General features: G+C 45.8%; 1 long non-coding RNA gene across 1 annotated transcript in view; it reads left to right on the forward strand.

Annotated features, from left to right (window-relative positions):
* Nucleotides 1–11,978, forward strand: part of LOC123616549 (uncharacterized) — a 59,247-nt gene extending 47,269 nt beyond the window's left edge. The window contains exons 3-6 of the long non-coding RNA XR_006724565.2: nt 6,167–6,257; nt 7,771–7,886; nt 8,491–8,584; nt 9,642–11,978. This is a non-coding gene — a long non-coding RNA (uncharacterized LOC123616549). The remainder of the gene's footprint in view (nt 1–6,166; nt 6,258–7,770; nt 7,887–8,490; nt 8,585–9,641) is intronic.
* Nucleotides 11,979–15,217: the final 3,239 nt, after the last annotated feature.

A 15,217-nucleotide genomic window follows, 5' to 3' on the forward strand; every position in this document is an offset into this window, starting at 1 on the left:
CATTACACCTTGTGCAACTGCATGGGTCACGTGCAACTGCATGGGTTACACACACCTGCATGAGTTGTACACACACCTGCATGAGTTATACACACACCTGCATGGGTTACACAGCCACAAAGACAACCTTGGAGCCAGAGGTACAGGGGAACTTGCCATCACAGTTTCCAGTCTTGCGAGAGATCATCGCACTGATAAGTAGAGTGACACTGTCAGTGTTACCCAAATGCTGATGTTGTCGTCACTGGTCTAATACAATCAGAGAGGGCCCTGGAATGTTTTCTACAAAATGCTTGAATACACTGAATTCATATTCTAAACTAAACATAAGCTGTAGTAAAGGTCATTTCAAGAGGGAAAAGCTCATAAAAACAACTCAACTCGACTAGGAGTGATTAATGATCGCATAAAATGTGTTCCAAGGCTCAGCTTGCTCCTGTACCCTTGTTCACAGAGGTGCAGGGGTGAGGTCAAATTACAAAGCATTTAAAAGACATTCACTATTTATTCAACTGCTATTTAATAAGCTCCTGCTGTATACAAGTCAAGGCACCAGGCCACGTAAGGGTAACAGAAAAAGAGATTATCTTCAGCCAAAAAATGAGATTGTTAGACTTGCTGATGCCTACAGTCCCTTTCAGTTCTAACATGTTAGGAATTCTTGATGAAGACACGGGGCCAACCTTTAAGGAAAAAGCCTTGAACAATAGTGAAACCAAATTGAAGTTGCTCTGTATAGAGTGCTTTTAAACGCAGTGTTTAAAAGCTATCATCGATATTCATGTATCTGTACTCTTACCTGCAAGGATTTTCATGTCTTTCACCTAGATTTTTACTGAGCTCTTTAAACACTGGGAGCATTATTTTTTTTTTCTTAAAAAATAAAACTGGCTGTAAAACTAAGTCACAGAGAAGAAAATGAGTTTTCCTGGAGTCAAATAATAAGATTGTGGCAGAACATAGCCCCCTCTTGATGAATTATGAATTCATCCTCAGTGGTCCCCATTCTCCCTCCACCCTCCATCCACTAATAAAGGATGCAATTAAAATGGGCTGTCCTCCCTCCCTTGTTGCCAACGTGTCACTATTAATGGAATACTCTTTGTGTAAAGGTGTTGAAGCCAATTTTGAGCGGAGGCTTTAAAAAACCAGACAAAACTGGTTCAGATTCTGGCTTCACCACTTATTAGTTATTAGTGATCTGGGGAAATTGCTTAATCTTTGAAAGTGTCAATTTTCTCATAAGTTCAAATATTAATTCCTCTCTAGTTTATTTGAGAATGAAAAGCAACTAGCGGTGCCTGGCACATAATGGCTTTTCATCTCATGTTGAGCCTACTTCCTACCCCTCCTTTTTCCATCCCTCCTGTAAAGCCTCCCATGAACAGCGTGTCATGGGACTGCAATTGTCCCATGATCTCACTGAAACACATGGCCCATGGAAGGACAAACTGCCCAGAGACAGAGCCAAGAAACCCAGGAGACATGAGGCCAAAGACAGGTGTGGAGATGATTAAGTCTAAACATGGACTTCATTTTTGAACTTTGAATATGTGAAATCTCATCGAGGGTTTCTTTTGGTCCTTCTCAGTTTCCCCTTCCTCTTGGTAACAAAACCCTCTGTGCTTTATGTGGGTGCATGGCTGCCTGTCACACACTACAGTTCCCAGCCTGCCTTGCAGCTGGCCATGCTGTTGTGAGTAATGGAGTATAAATGGAAGTGAGAGGTATCAATTTGGCATCATCTTCTTAAAGTCAAAGCCACTTGTCCTGGATTTTCTCTGTGCAGAAAGATGGAGTGCAGATTTGGTATTGACTCAACCTTAGTCTTGCAAAGAAAGACAACACCACAGAGGATGATGCCAAAGTACTGAGATCTAAGAACAAGGGTCCCTGGATAACTTCATGCAACAGAACCACCTTGCCAGCCTGGACCATTCACCCCCAGGCTGTTAAGGAAGAAAGAAATAACTGTGAGCCACTTTTTTGGGGGGTTTCTGTCCCAGTGGCTTGGCTCGTATCTTCACTCATACAAGAACTGAGAGCTAGCCCACAGACGGAGCTTCGCAAAAATCAGCGCACCCTGGTCTACTCTGCCATAGCTGAGTGGAAGATGTATTGACTTAATCAGCTGGGGCTGCTATAATAAAACACCACGTTCTGGGTGGTTGAAACAACAGACATTTATTTTCTCACAGTTCTTGAAGCTGGAGGTCCAAGATCAGGGTGTTAGCATGGTCACGTAATTGGTGAGGGCCCTCTTCCAACGTGCAGACAGTCCTGGATCTTCATATGACTGAGAGAGCTCTGATGTCTCCTAATAAGGGCATTAATTCCCTCTTGTAGCTCCACCCTCATGACCTCATCTAAACCTAATCCTCTCCCAAAGGCTCCCTCTCTCGATACTATCATACTGGGCTTGGGGAGACCCAAGCATTCAGTCTATAATCAGCACCATAGTAAAAACTGAACAGTTTAGGAAGGACTTACAGCACAGATCCACAGATAATGTCGTGAGCAGAGTCAGCAGAATGAGCACAGGGACTCACAATCTGTCACTCAGTTTAGTTCCTGAAAGTTCCACACCTAGAGGATATTCATTCTGTAAGCATCACATTCTGAAATCTCCAGTGGGGTATATTTTCTAGGTACAAGTCATCTGGTCTCATCTCATTCCCCATCACAGCACAGGAGACTTTCACACAGGCGAGTGGTTCTCATTCTCAGACTTTAGTTTGCATCACAGTCAACTGGGGGACTTGTTCAAACAGACTCTGGGCCCCCACCCTGAGAATTTCTGACTCAGTAGGTCTGGAGTGGGGCCTGAGGATTTGCATTTTTAGCAAGTTCCCAGGTGACCCTGATGCTGCCGGTCTAGAGATCACACTTTGAAGTCCACTGATCCACATCATCTGCCTACTGTCCCACATGCTGTGTGGCAGACACACCGCTGTTGCCAGCACACTACACAAAGTCTTAAAGCCAGATGCTAATAGAAGCACTAAACACCATACATTCAAAATGCAAGGATGCACTTCTAGTCTGCAACTTGGTAAGTAAACAAATACATCATTTGTCCAACAATTATTCTTAATAAGTGCTTATTCTGTGTCAGGCACTGGGAGTGACAAGGCAGACAAAAACGCCAACCCCTGTAGAACTTACATTCAAATGGGCAGAGATGTCATTTGTTCAATTTCTGTTATGTGCTAAATCCTCGACATTAATTATCTCAAATTCCCTCAAAGACAATAAAATATAGGTGTCACTGTTTCCATTTTCAAGATGAGAAAGTTGAACCTCATATGGTTAAATGGTTCACAGCATCAGATGGCTGTGTCTCCAAAAACCACGTACTTTCCGTAGCACCGCAATGAAATCTATCTGGTTAACACCACAAAGGGGCTTTTAGCAGAAATGCTCTACATTGTGTCAGCAAAGGATTTCTTTTTCATGACTAAGACCTGGAAAGTTCCCTGAAGGATTGAGGATCTTCAAGTATAAGATCCCAGTGGCCAGATGGGAAGATTATGGGCTGCAAGGAAGGGAGAATTTTTGTGCCTCCTGACCACAATCCTCTGTCTGGACCATCTGGCCAGGGCAGTTACCACTGGGCCTCAGAAAGTTTTTTTTGTGTTCACAAGTTTACTTTGAACACCAGCTTTACATTAAAACCAGAAGGTCCCTAGTTAATACTGAAGATCCTTCCATCCTTCAATCATTTATTTAACAAATATTTCTCGAACTTTCTCTGTGCCAAGGACTACACTAGGAACTGTAGAAAATTTGAGGTAAGGCTTTTTCTCTGTTCCCACGGAGCTTACAGTGCAGTGATAACAACCTCTCCCTAATTCTCCTCCAGCTGCCACATCTGGAATCCTTTTTCAGACAGTCATCTTTGTCTTACATTTTATGTTTTGAACTTTGTATCTTTATTCATGATCCCAATTCATACATCAGTTTCCACTGGTTTTCTGTGTGTTTGTTTTTTGTTTTCTAGCAGAGCTATTTCTATGTAGGAGTTGGGTACTTGGTGAGACAATATGATTTATTTTTTTAAAAAGAAATGACGGTGATGAGCCAAGATCTTGGGAAAATATTAAAAAGAGTAGGTAGGTCCTGGGGCAATGGGAGAAAAGAAAAAAATCCTTGGAAGGTAAAATCTCTATGATCATTAAAAAAGATAGGAACTCACCCTCAAGTAGAGAGAGAGGAGAAGAGAGTCTTAAAAGAGGAAGAGGAAACTTTCGGAGTGAACTAAAAAGAGTAACTGGGAAGGCAAAAGAAAGACAAAGACGCTCAGTAGAACTCTTGCTCTGAAGGGTTTTCCCACCCTTTGTGGAAGTGCATGTTTGGACTTCATTGAGTGTGGCTGCGCAGGGCATAGTACATCTCAATTTTTTAAAAGAAAACAAGGATTAAAGTTTATCAGTTCACAGGTATGGATGTCTTTAGTAGGTGAATACAGTGTATGTCTTATTAAGTTTGGAGGCTTGAAATCAGGCCCAGGATTCCACCCAGGACTCAGTTTTTCATTCAAAAGACCCAGCAAGAAGGCTGTGTCACCACTTCACCTGGGGACGGGGACTTGGGGATGTGGGGAAAGAAGACAGCAAGTTACTGGTAACAATCAAGTCTTTGTCTCCTTCTTAAAAAGCCCTCATGCCAAGGTGCTACTGTGGACACACGCTATTGTATTTCCACATACCCTTGACTACTGAAGCCTAATGAACAGCTGTCTCCAAATTTTCCAGGGTGTTTTCAAATTGTAGACAGCTAAGTTGTCTTGCCGATTTCTTAAGTTTCAGCATATTGAGAGAACTGGATACAGTCTTACCTTAGAGGCCAATTCCTGTGCCCAGCGTGGGGGTCTTCACAATTCCCAGCTATGCTATCTTCCCAAACTTCTCACAAACATCATGGTGCTTAACAGACATCTGTGGAGCTTGTTCAACTGAAGATTCCTGAGCCCTATTCAGATAGTCAGTCAGTAGGATGAGGGGGATATGCCGAGGAATGTGCCCTTTAAAGGAGTTAACCAGGTAAGTCTCATGCAGAGGATTCACGGTCAACATATTGAGAAAATCTGTGTGATTGTATTAGCGTTTGAGACACATGTGCAGGGGGGAGCTCGTTACTCTCTCAGCTAAATTTATGAAGTGCACCCTATGTTAGTACAGCACATACTGTGTTAGATAGAGAGGACACCGTGTACCTGGGGCAGGAAAACCTGTGGCTAAGACATTTTCCCTAGTTCTAGACATCAAGGAAGTCTTACCCTGACAACTCGATAGATGTTATCTAGCCAAAAAGGGAGAGATGAACATTCCAGACACAGAGGGAATAGTGTGCATAAAAGCTTTGTGGCCAGAGGAAGGTTGGAGAGTCTGAGGGGCTGCCAAAAGTTGACTCGATCACATGTAGTCCAGTGTTGGCCCACTCCAGTCAAGAGGTCAAAACTCTAACATTCCATCCTTTTGGAAGGCTGACGTTAGTAAAGAATTATGGATCTGCTGGAAGTAGCTCTTAAATTTGCAACTCGATGTGAGCTGCTTTAAGACCCCTTGTCAGTTAACAGGGTAAAACTGGCAGGGTGGCTGGCATGCTGGGTCTGGACAAGTCACACACCCTGCGCCACCACAACTCATACTAAGATTCGGTAACAGCTGTCTAATTCCCACAAGCCCACAGAAAGGCTGGTGGGGATTGAATCCATTGTTGCCATAGGAAGTAGAGAAAGGCAGTGGGCAGAGTATCAACAGAACAAGCTGGTACCAATAGGGCAGAGTCACAGATCATACCCATGGAACTCTATGCATCTGTTTTCTGCATACTCTTTTTGAGATCTTTGCCAGATCTGCTCCGCTGCTTCTTCCAGAGCCACTTCCCCTGATTCCAGTGGCCTGAACTTTTCCAATGGCTTGTCTTTCTTACCACAAGAATAAGAGATTTGATATTCTCATTGGACAATAAAATGTTAATAATGGCACCCCTCCCAGGATTTGTATTTTGAAAAAGTTCTGGGAAACAGTAACTCCAAATAACAAATCAGTATGTGTCAAATTTCTCTGCATCATTGTGGCAGAGACAGGGAGAGACCCTATAATTTTTAGCAGGATCCATGGTGCCCAAAAATAAAGACTGTATTTCTCATCTTCCCTTACAGCCAAGCGTTGACCTGAGGCCAAGTTCTGACCAATGAGATGGGAGCAGACCTGTCCTATGCAGTCTCTGGATGGATGTTTCCATAAAAGGAAGTTGGTGCTTATGTCTTTCCTCTTCTTCTTTGTCCTCTCTTCCAGCCTGGCTGGGATGACTGCGGTCCTAGGCACCATCTTGGGCCATGAGAGCAAGGGCCACATGGGAGAGATAGCAAAAGGGTCATCTGGAAGGGACTCAGCTTCCCAAGGATGTAGAGGAATGCAGCCATCTCCCCAGTCTTAGACCAGTTTCCTCTGGACTTCTGAGTAGGCGGGAAATAAATCCTATGTTGTTGAAGCCATTGTTATTTTGAGTTTCACAGCCAAACCCAGCTCAGTGATAGAGCCATCATGGAGATTTTTTTCTTTTCTTTTTTTTCTATTTTAATGGAGGAACATAGTGAAGTTTCTTCTTGGGGTCCCTCAAATATAGGCAACAATATTCTCCATCTTCATCTGTGTGACTGCTTCTTCTGGTCAACCCAAGGTGAATCACAGATGGAAAATAAACATGGGCTCGGGGCACGAGGCCTCAGTCTGCAGCCAGTCCAGCCACTAGTCCTCCAGCCATTTTCTCTCACGGGGCTTCTGCTTCCTCATTTAAAAAACACGCTCTGTGAATGAAAGGTGTTGCTTGTTACATTAGTAAACAAAGGATGCTGAAGCCACTACCGCTGCCCCCTGACAGTGAGCCCTGAGGGAATTCAGGATGGAGACCAACTGGGCTGCCTGCTGCCAAGCCCTCAGCCACTGCACCACCCCCAACAGTGCACCCAGAGGGCACTCAGGACAGGAAGCACAGGATACTGGCCCTAGGTGCTAAGATGCATATCAAAGGAATGATTTCTCTGAGCCCAGAATCTTGTATCTTCCCATACATAGAAAAGCATTAAATTCCTGAACTTGAGATATCTGGTTTTCTTTAATTAACAGTCATCTTTTGATGTTCCAACTACGTGGTCTTTGTTGCAAACCCTATGTCCTGGTTCCTCTTTGGAGCAGACCCTTCGAGCGATCTGAGAGGCTGTCTCCTGGGCTTGAGTCCTCAGAAAGACCGCTGAATAAAACATAATTCTCAACTTTTAGGTTGTGCATCTTTTTCAGTCAACATCTCTAAGCTCTTTTACAAATCCGACAGTTTCTAAGACCAGGCATGCTTCCCCCAACCCATGTGCCCACTGTGCCAGTCAAGGAAATTTGTTACTAGGATGAAGAGTTTTCTTCTTACGAACAGCAGGTTTTGCTTTTAAAGTCTATATATTACTTGTTTGGAACTTGCAACATATTTTGTCCACAGATCAACAACATACATGAAAGTTAGAGTCGCAAGCAAATGCCAAAAAGATATTTAATCAACATTCAGTTAAACTACAGTGCTGGGAAATCCACGGGACCAAAACAATATGGAGGCGATTGGGGTTGGGGGAGGGAGAAAGTGCTCGATTTTAATTGGAGGAGGGAACAGAAACATCTTTTTCTCCACCCTTGGTGGAGAAGGGGACCCTCAGCCCTGGGCTCTGGCGGGGGGAATAATCACCCCCGAGTAACAGCACATCCCTTTCACATCCAGGTTCCTCTGAAAGCAAAGAAATGGGGAGTCTCAGGAGGTGTCAAATGGGACACGCAGGAGATGGCTGCCTGGTTTTCCTGTCTAGTTCTGATTTCATTTGGAACCTGGTCCTGCAGGTAGGAGAAAGGTCGTTGTCTGAGCATGTCCGAAGTCCCCCAGCAGGCTCTCTGCAGAAGCCCTGGGGCAGGTCCGGGGAGGAGGGTGCTCTCTCTTAAGGCAACGGCGCTTGACAGTGAAGGCTGACTTTTCCTGCTGGCTGCAGAGGTACGGAGCCTGGGCAGGACCTCCCCGGGAGCTCCCCGGTGGAGAAGCGGGGAGGGGCGCACCTGACTTCACACGCTGGAGGAAGGGAGCATCTTTTCCTTCCTCCCCTGATGCATGGAGGAGGGTTGGGAATGCAGTCACAGTTCTCTGACCAACTCATCTGCTCCACTTTCATTCTTCCTTTAGAAAAGGGAGTTTAGATCCTGTGCCTCTGAGCCTTATCTTTTCTCTATTTAAAAAAAAAAAAGTATCTTGCTCCCAGCCCAGGGCGTTCCTTCCATCTACCCTGACTAACAGAGCCCACATTTCTGGGCCTTTGCACGTGAGCTTCCCTTCCACCAGCTGTGCCCTTCCCCTCACTTCCTCTCACAGGCTAACTCCTCTTTGTCCAAATGCCACTGCCTCCAGGAAGCCTTCCCAACTCTCAGGTGGTCCCTCTCCTATGTTCTCTCCTAGCACCCTCAGCAAATATCAGGCTGTCCCCACGTGAGAGAAGAAGCTTCTTGACTATCTCGGCTTTCCAGGGACCAGCCAAGTGACCCAGCACACGGTAAGGTTTATCAGTATTCAGTGACTAAGGGCATGTATGTTCCTTCCTCTCTGCTCCTTCTCACAGTGCTGTCAGAATCCTGTTTAGGGCCCACCTCTTCCAAAAAAGAGGCATCTCTCGTCTCTAAATTCCTCTTGAACCTCTTGTTTGTGGTCTCCATTGTGGAACACAATCATTTACCACCCAGCATTGTCGTCTGCTCACTCCTGTATCTCTGGCCTCATTGAGTTGTTTGTCTGCTGCTGAAAGGTCCTGACATCTTCTGTGTCTTTTGTGAGTCCCTCGGTTTCTAAGGCAATTCTATACACACAATGGGCAATCGATGAACGATGGGCGGAGGAGTACATGCATCCAGGGGAGGCTTCTCTACCTTGTGACCCAGTGAAGACGTATGTTACCTTGGAGAGCTTTTAGCATAAAGAGCCAAAGAGGCTTTACGTGATTACACCCATGTGGTGTCACGAACCACGCTCGCACTTTCTGTCTGTCCACATCTTCCTTCTGAAGAGGCAGTTAGGCCTCGTGGTTTGGAGCATGGGCTCTGGAGCCAGGCTGCCTGGGTCTGAATGGCCTTCCTTCTTGCTGGCCTTAGGGACTGAATCCGTATGAAACTCAGTTGCTTCATTTGTAAAATGAACGTAATAATAATAGGACTGTGTTAGGTTTCTTCAGAGGAACAGAACCAGTAGGATATATACAGATGTACGGGAGAAATTGTCTCACACTGTTACGGAGACTGAGAAGTCCCATGATTTTCAACCTGCAAGCTAGGGAATCAGGAAAGCCAGGGGCAGATCAGTCTAAATCCGAAGGTCTGAGAATCAGGGGGCCGACGGTGTAAGTCCTGGTCTGAGACTGAAACCCAAGAACCCGCAGCATCAGTGTGTGAGGGCTGCAGAAGCTGGATGTCTCAGCGCAAGCGGAGAGAGGAAGAATGTGCCCTTCCTCGGCCTTTTTGCTCCATTCAGGCCCTCACTGTGCTGGAGGAGGCCCACCCACATTGGTTGAGGGTGATCCTGTTTACTCAGTCTCCCGATTCAATGCTAATCTCTTCCAGAGACGCCCTTGCAGACACATCCAGAATAATGTTTTACCAGCCACCTGGGCCTCCCTGTCCAGTCAAGCTGACACATGAAATTGACCATCACAAGGACCGACCTCATTACGTTGTTGAAAAGGTAATATAAAGTGGATTTGTTGTAGGATGTTGACTATAGTTCCCTGTGCTCTACGGTAGAACCTTGTTGTATATCTGTCTTATATGTAGTAGTGTGTATCTGCTAATCCCAAATTGCTAATTTATTCCTCCCCTACCTCCTTTCCTCTTTGGTAACCGTAAGTTTATTTTCTGTCTGTGAGTCTGTTTCTGTTTTGTAAATAAGTTCATTTGTATCATATTTAGATTTCACACATAAGTGATATCATGTGATATTTGCCTTTTTCTGTCTGACTTACTTCACTCAGCATGATAATCTCTAGTCCATTCATGTTGCTGCAAATGGCATTATTTTATTCTTTTTATGGCTGAGTAGTATTCCATTGTATATATACACCACATCTTTAGCCAGTCCTCTATCGATGAACACTTAGGTTGCTTCCATGTCTTGCCTATTGTAAGCAGTGCTGCTATGGACATTGGGGTGCATGTATCTTTTCAAATTAGAGTTTTCTCCAGATTAATGCCCAGGAGTGGGATTGCTGGATCACCTGGCAACTCTATTTTTAGTGTTTGTTTGTTTTTTTTAAGGAACCTCTGTACTGTTTTCCATAGTGGCTGCATGAATTTACATTCCCACCAACAGTATAGGAGTGTTCCTTCTTCTCCACACCCTCTCCAGCATTTATTTGTAAACTTTTTAATGATGGCCATTCTAACCAGTGTAAGGTGATACCTCATTGTGGTTTTGATTTGCATTTCTCTAATAATTAGCCATGTTGAACATCTTTTTATGTGCCTATTGGCTATCTGTAGAAATGGAGAAATGTCTTTTTAGGTTTTCTGCCCATTACAGCAATAACTTTTAGAACGAGGAAGTCAAGTACCCTGGCAGGTAGTGTCAAGTCATGTGACTGGACAGAAGGCCTTCTGGTACTTAGGATGCATGTCATAAATTTCAGCGAAAGAGGCCTACCCTCCAGTGGAATTGTTGGGTGCGATGCCATGTAGATGGTACGTATGAAAGACTGAATGTTATCATTTATTAACGCAAAAAACACGCTGTTAGCTAGCTACAATACAGTTTGCCTAAAGGATTTGCTCCCTGAGAGTATGAAATCCTTCTCATTACTTGGTATATAAATGAGTCTAAATTAAGTTGTAATCCAGTTTATGCAAAACAGTGTTTGTTTGTTTTTTTTTTTTTTTTTTTTTTTTGCCTTGTCCTGCTTCCCAGCTCCTCCCTGAAGTAAAACAAATGCAAAACAGTCTTTCCTTATTTCCTCCCTTTGGTTTGATGTCTACACAGTAGCCACGTTGAAATGCAATCAGTCTAGAATGGTGTGGAAAGATGCAGTACCTCAGAAGGAAGAAAATTTGGCAAATTTTATAGAGTGCATAAGGTTCTTTGTCCTATGTGTTTGTTTGCCTACCTGTCTGAGCAGATGTGTCTGTCTCGTGCCAGCCAACAGCAAGGCAGACATTTTAACCACAGGGCTCCCTCCCCAGTATCCCAGTCACGTGGAGGTGGGGTGGGGGAGGGATCCAGATCTAGGAGGTCAAAGCTGAGGTTTCCCAATGACATATGACCTGGGAAAGTGATCTGTGCCAACCTGACTCCCTCCACCTGGATTGAGACTGAAAGCAAAGTTGGCCTTTGCCAGTTAGCAATGGGAATGCAGCTGACCTGCGTGCAGGCCGGAGCTGGGCACGGGGAGGGGTGGGGTGGCATCTGAGGAAGTCAGGAGGTGGTGAGAAAGCAGCGGCAGCAGCACACAGAGCACTGCTGAGGCCCTTCGGTGGGGAATCCTAGAATAAAGATCTCCAGAGCCCAGCCCAGCACCAGCCCAGCACAGCCCCTTTGAGGCCAGCCTGTGAGCCCAGGGGCCCCGTGGAGCCCAGGGACTGGTGTCGCCCTGCCCTGACTGCTCCATGTGTATCCATTTTCCTTGAGCCAGACCTCAGGGAGAGGCAGTGTCTCTGTTTTTCGCAAGGTCTTTTTCTAAAACTTTTATCTGGCTTTAGTGTTAAAGGGCCTTAGCTTAAGAAAACCACAAGGCACAGTGTCAGGAGGATAGTAATTGATTTAAAAAAATAGTGTCCAGATCACACACCAAAATGACTCCACTGGACTCCGCACTCTTCAGAACCAGGCTACGTGCTTTAAAAAAGGACACAACAAATGGGAAATTGTGCAGGGGAAAGGAAGTAGCACAACAAGGGAGTTAGAAATCAGCTCGTAAGAGGACTGAGGAAACTGGGGATTTTGTGCTTTAAAAGGTGTCAATATATGTACAGCCGACACACTGAAGATGCATCCGATTTGCATCTTGTTCCTCCAAGAAGAGAACCAAGACTGGGCAGAAGTTATAAGGAGCTAGGTTTTAGTTCAGAATTTCCCAACAGTGGAATATTCCACTGCAAGGTTGGGAGGACACAGCCCCTAGGGATGAATTCAACTAGAGGCTAGCTGACCTTGTCCCAGGAGATGGGAGTTTGGACTGGAGGACTTCTGACGTTATAGGCAGCACTATACATAGCGAATTCACCCACTGTGACTCCCCATTACCTCCAGGCTCTCAATTAAGGCTGCAGAGAGAAGTTGAAAATTAAGCGGACCATAAAATAGACATTTCCTCTCATCGCTGGAAGCCTTCAGGCAAATGGTCCAGCAAGAAAGGGATCATAACATGCCCTCAGATTTTCATCTCATCGACACCTGTCCCTGAGGCCAATAAGACCATGAATCTCCGACTGTAGAACAATGCAGTGGGACCTCCTCACTCTAAGCTTAGCCCCTCAGAGGAGTGTCTACTTGTCACCTTTTAAGTAGATGGAAAATTCTGGAAGGAAACTTTATTTTCTAAAGCCTAGAGGATGCACTGGGTGGTACCAGACTTTTTTTTTTTCAAGAGAAAAGCAAACTGAACCTCTTGCCCCACACTGGGGAAGTACAAACAGGTAAACTCTGCAAGCTTTAAGGTAGAACGGCATCCCTCTTGACCTTCATTCCTACCATCCACTGCATCAGGACTGTTGGCAGAGACCATGCACCTCTGCGGTCCTGCCGGAACAAACAAAACAAGTCATATTCTGTGTGTCCTCTTCTCTCTAAGATGGTCACCACCACCATCGATACATCTAAAAGCAACTTGGCAAAGGATGGGGCGTGGTGGAGAGAAATCGAGCATGTCTCGCTACATCACACTGCTTCCTGGATTCAGTTTCCTGACTTAAAAGCTGAACTTGGAAACAATGTAACCGAAAGCAGTGTTTGGAAGTCTGACAGTCAGGGCCTGGTGACCACCAAAGTGACAAACAGGGAACATGTCACTTCCACTGATGGCAGCAGGAATAGCCACCTTACCATATGGAACTTGCTTTAAAAAAAAAAAAAGTATTTTTTCATTGTTTTCTTACTATGTCCTCACCCAGGACAAGAATTAAATTCCAGAACCAGTGAATCAGGAAAATGCCAGAGTGATTTTAAATGAAAGTAACAGAGAGATATTTCTACATGTCCCCAAGCAGGGTCTCTGATTTCTATCAGAAACTAGAACCATTCCAGAGAATGACTTGCTTTTCTATCAAAGATGCAGGGATAATTGTGATGGACAGAATGATGTCCCGTGGGACGCTCAGGCATTTGTGATGGATGGTTATTAGGGTGCTCGGTCCCAGCTGGCCAGGAGGGCTGTGTCAGGCATCATGCAGGCACTGGGCCACATCTCTGCCACCATGACCAGTCAGGAGGCATGTCCCAGGGCTCCTCTCTCCCAGCCCTTGGCCTCTACCACTGAGCTGCGCACTCTCTCTGCTTTCCACTGCAAACAGAGACTGCCTTTGAGCCATTTTCCCCAACACTGCACACAGTTTCTGCTGCCAGGATGAGTCACCATGCAACACATACCCTCACCCCCTCCACTCTGTACTTAAAATACTCCAGGGCTGGCCGAACAGAACACCGCTGTGCGTGAGCACGTGTGGGAACGTGGGATGGGGATCGGCAACTCAGCACCCCCGAGACCCTGCAGAGCCAACTGCATTGTGTTTGGCCAAGGGGTTCAGAGAGCCAGAAGCCCGAGGGCAGTTCTGTCTCTCCCGATCATGTGGATCTCCCTCATGCCACGTGCCAAGCTGCACCCTCTCTTTTGCAGGCAGGTAGCCCTCAGTGTTAGCCTCTCTGGTCTTTAGCAGAAGTAGCTGACTGCCTGGGGTTGACTTGTCCTGCCTCTTCTCCCAGCCCGGCTTCTGACTGGTCATCTTGCTACACACAAGACTTCCCTGTCCTGCTTTCATCGTTGAGCCCCTCTCTCTGCCCCAGGGTAGAGTCTGTTTCAGTCACAGCAGCATCTGATGGTTTCCTGAGTTAGACATGTCATCCTCCTCGCGCGAACAGAGGTCCCTAATCTCCTTCTACAATTTGCTGCCATTTCTGCTCTCAGCTTCCTCCTTTATCCACCCACACATGCAGCACCAATCTTGGGCAGAACCAATCACAGTACTCCAGAACCATTCTTCTTCCCCAGCCTGCGTAGAAAAAGAGATGAAAAAAAAAGGTTATTTTTGTCCTGAGCCTCTCAACTGGGTTGATGATTTCTTCCTTCTTTCTGCAGAGAAACACTGGACCTCCATAGGCATGGACTGAATAGCTTTCTGAGTTCTTCGTGGTTCACACCTCCCCCATCTCAACCACACAGCCACACACCCCACCTGCCAGCACCACCCCTCCCCCTGGAGAACCACACACTCCCGGCTTTCAACCTGCTGCTCCAGCGCCCTTCACAGAAGGGGCCGCAGAACAAAAGCCCAGCCCAGCACAGCCCAAAGGGACATCGTGTGCTCAAGTTATTCATTACTCAAGTTAAAGGAGGTCACAGAGCAGGAAGCACACTGCAAAGCCAGGGGAAAGGTGGCATAGAGGGTGGGGAATTAGTCAGGGTGACCTTCCAAGGGAACTCACAGCCCTAGCAGGAGGAGGAATCAGAGTGGGAAGGTGGCAAAGTCCTAGCAACAGCCCCAAGGTTAGACAAAGTCAAATGGAAACAGCTAATTATAATTAAGCTAGCTACTTAATAGCTCCTGCCAGGCATCAAGCTAGGTGCTTAGCGCTTTCCCACATCTCCCATTTAATCCTTGCAACAATGTGTCAGTTTACAGTTGAAGGAACAGCCCTAGAGAGAACAGGCGACTCGCTCAAGGTCGCACAGCTAGCAAGTACTGAAGCTGGGAGGGTAAATGCTGGTCTGTCTTACCCTTCACCAGGTTGCTTTTTTTGGTGACACGGTTAGCTGGGTGAAACAATTCTGGATGGTCTAGTGTGGAAGGTGGAGTTCCAATCGGGTTCCCATAGAGCTGAGATCATGTTTTCCAGTGGCAATACCAGGTTTGGGTGAAAACACAGAGGTTCCTGGAAGCCAGGGGGAGGCTGGTTTAGAATAAGACCCTGCCTTGGTGGTGAAGGCATAACCCTCAGG

Source organism: Camelus bactrianus, chromosome 21 (genome assembly GCF_048773025.1).
Source record: "Camelus bactrianus isolate YW-2024 breed Bactrian camel chromosome 21, ASM4877302v1, whole genome shotgun sequence".
NCBI classification, from domain to species: Eukaryota; Metazoa; Chordata; class Mammalia; order Artiodactyla; family Camelidae; genus Camelus; species Camelus bactrianus.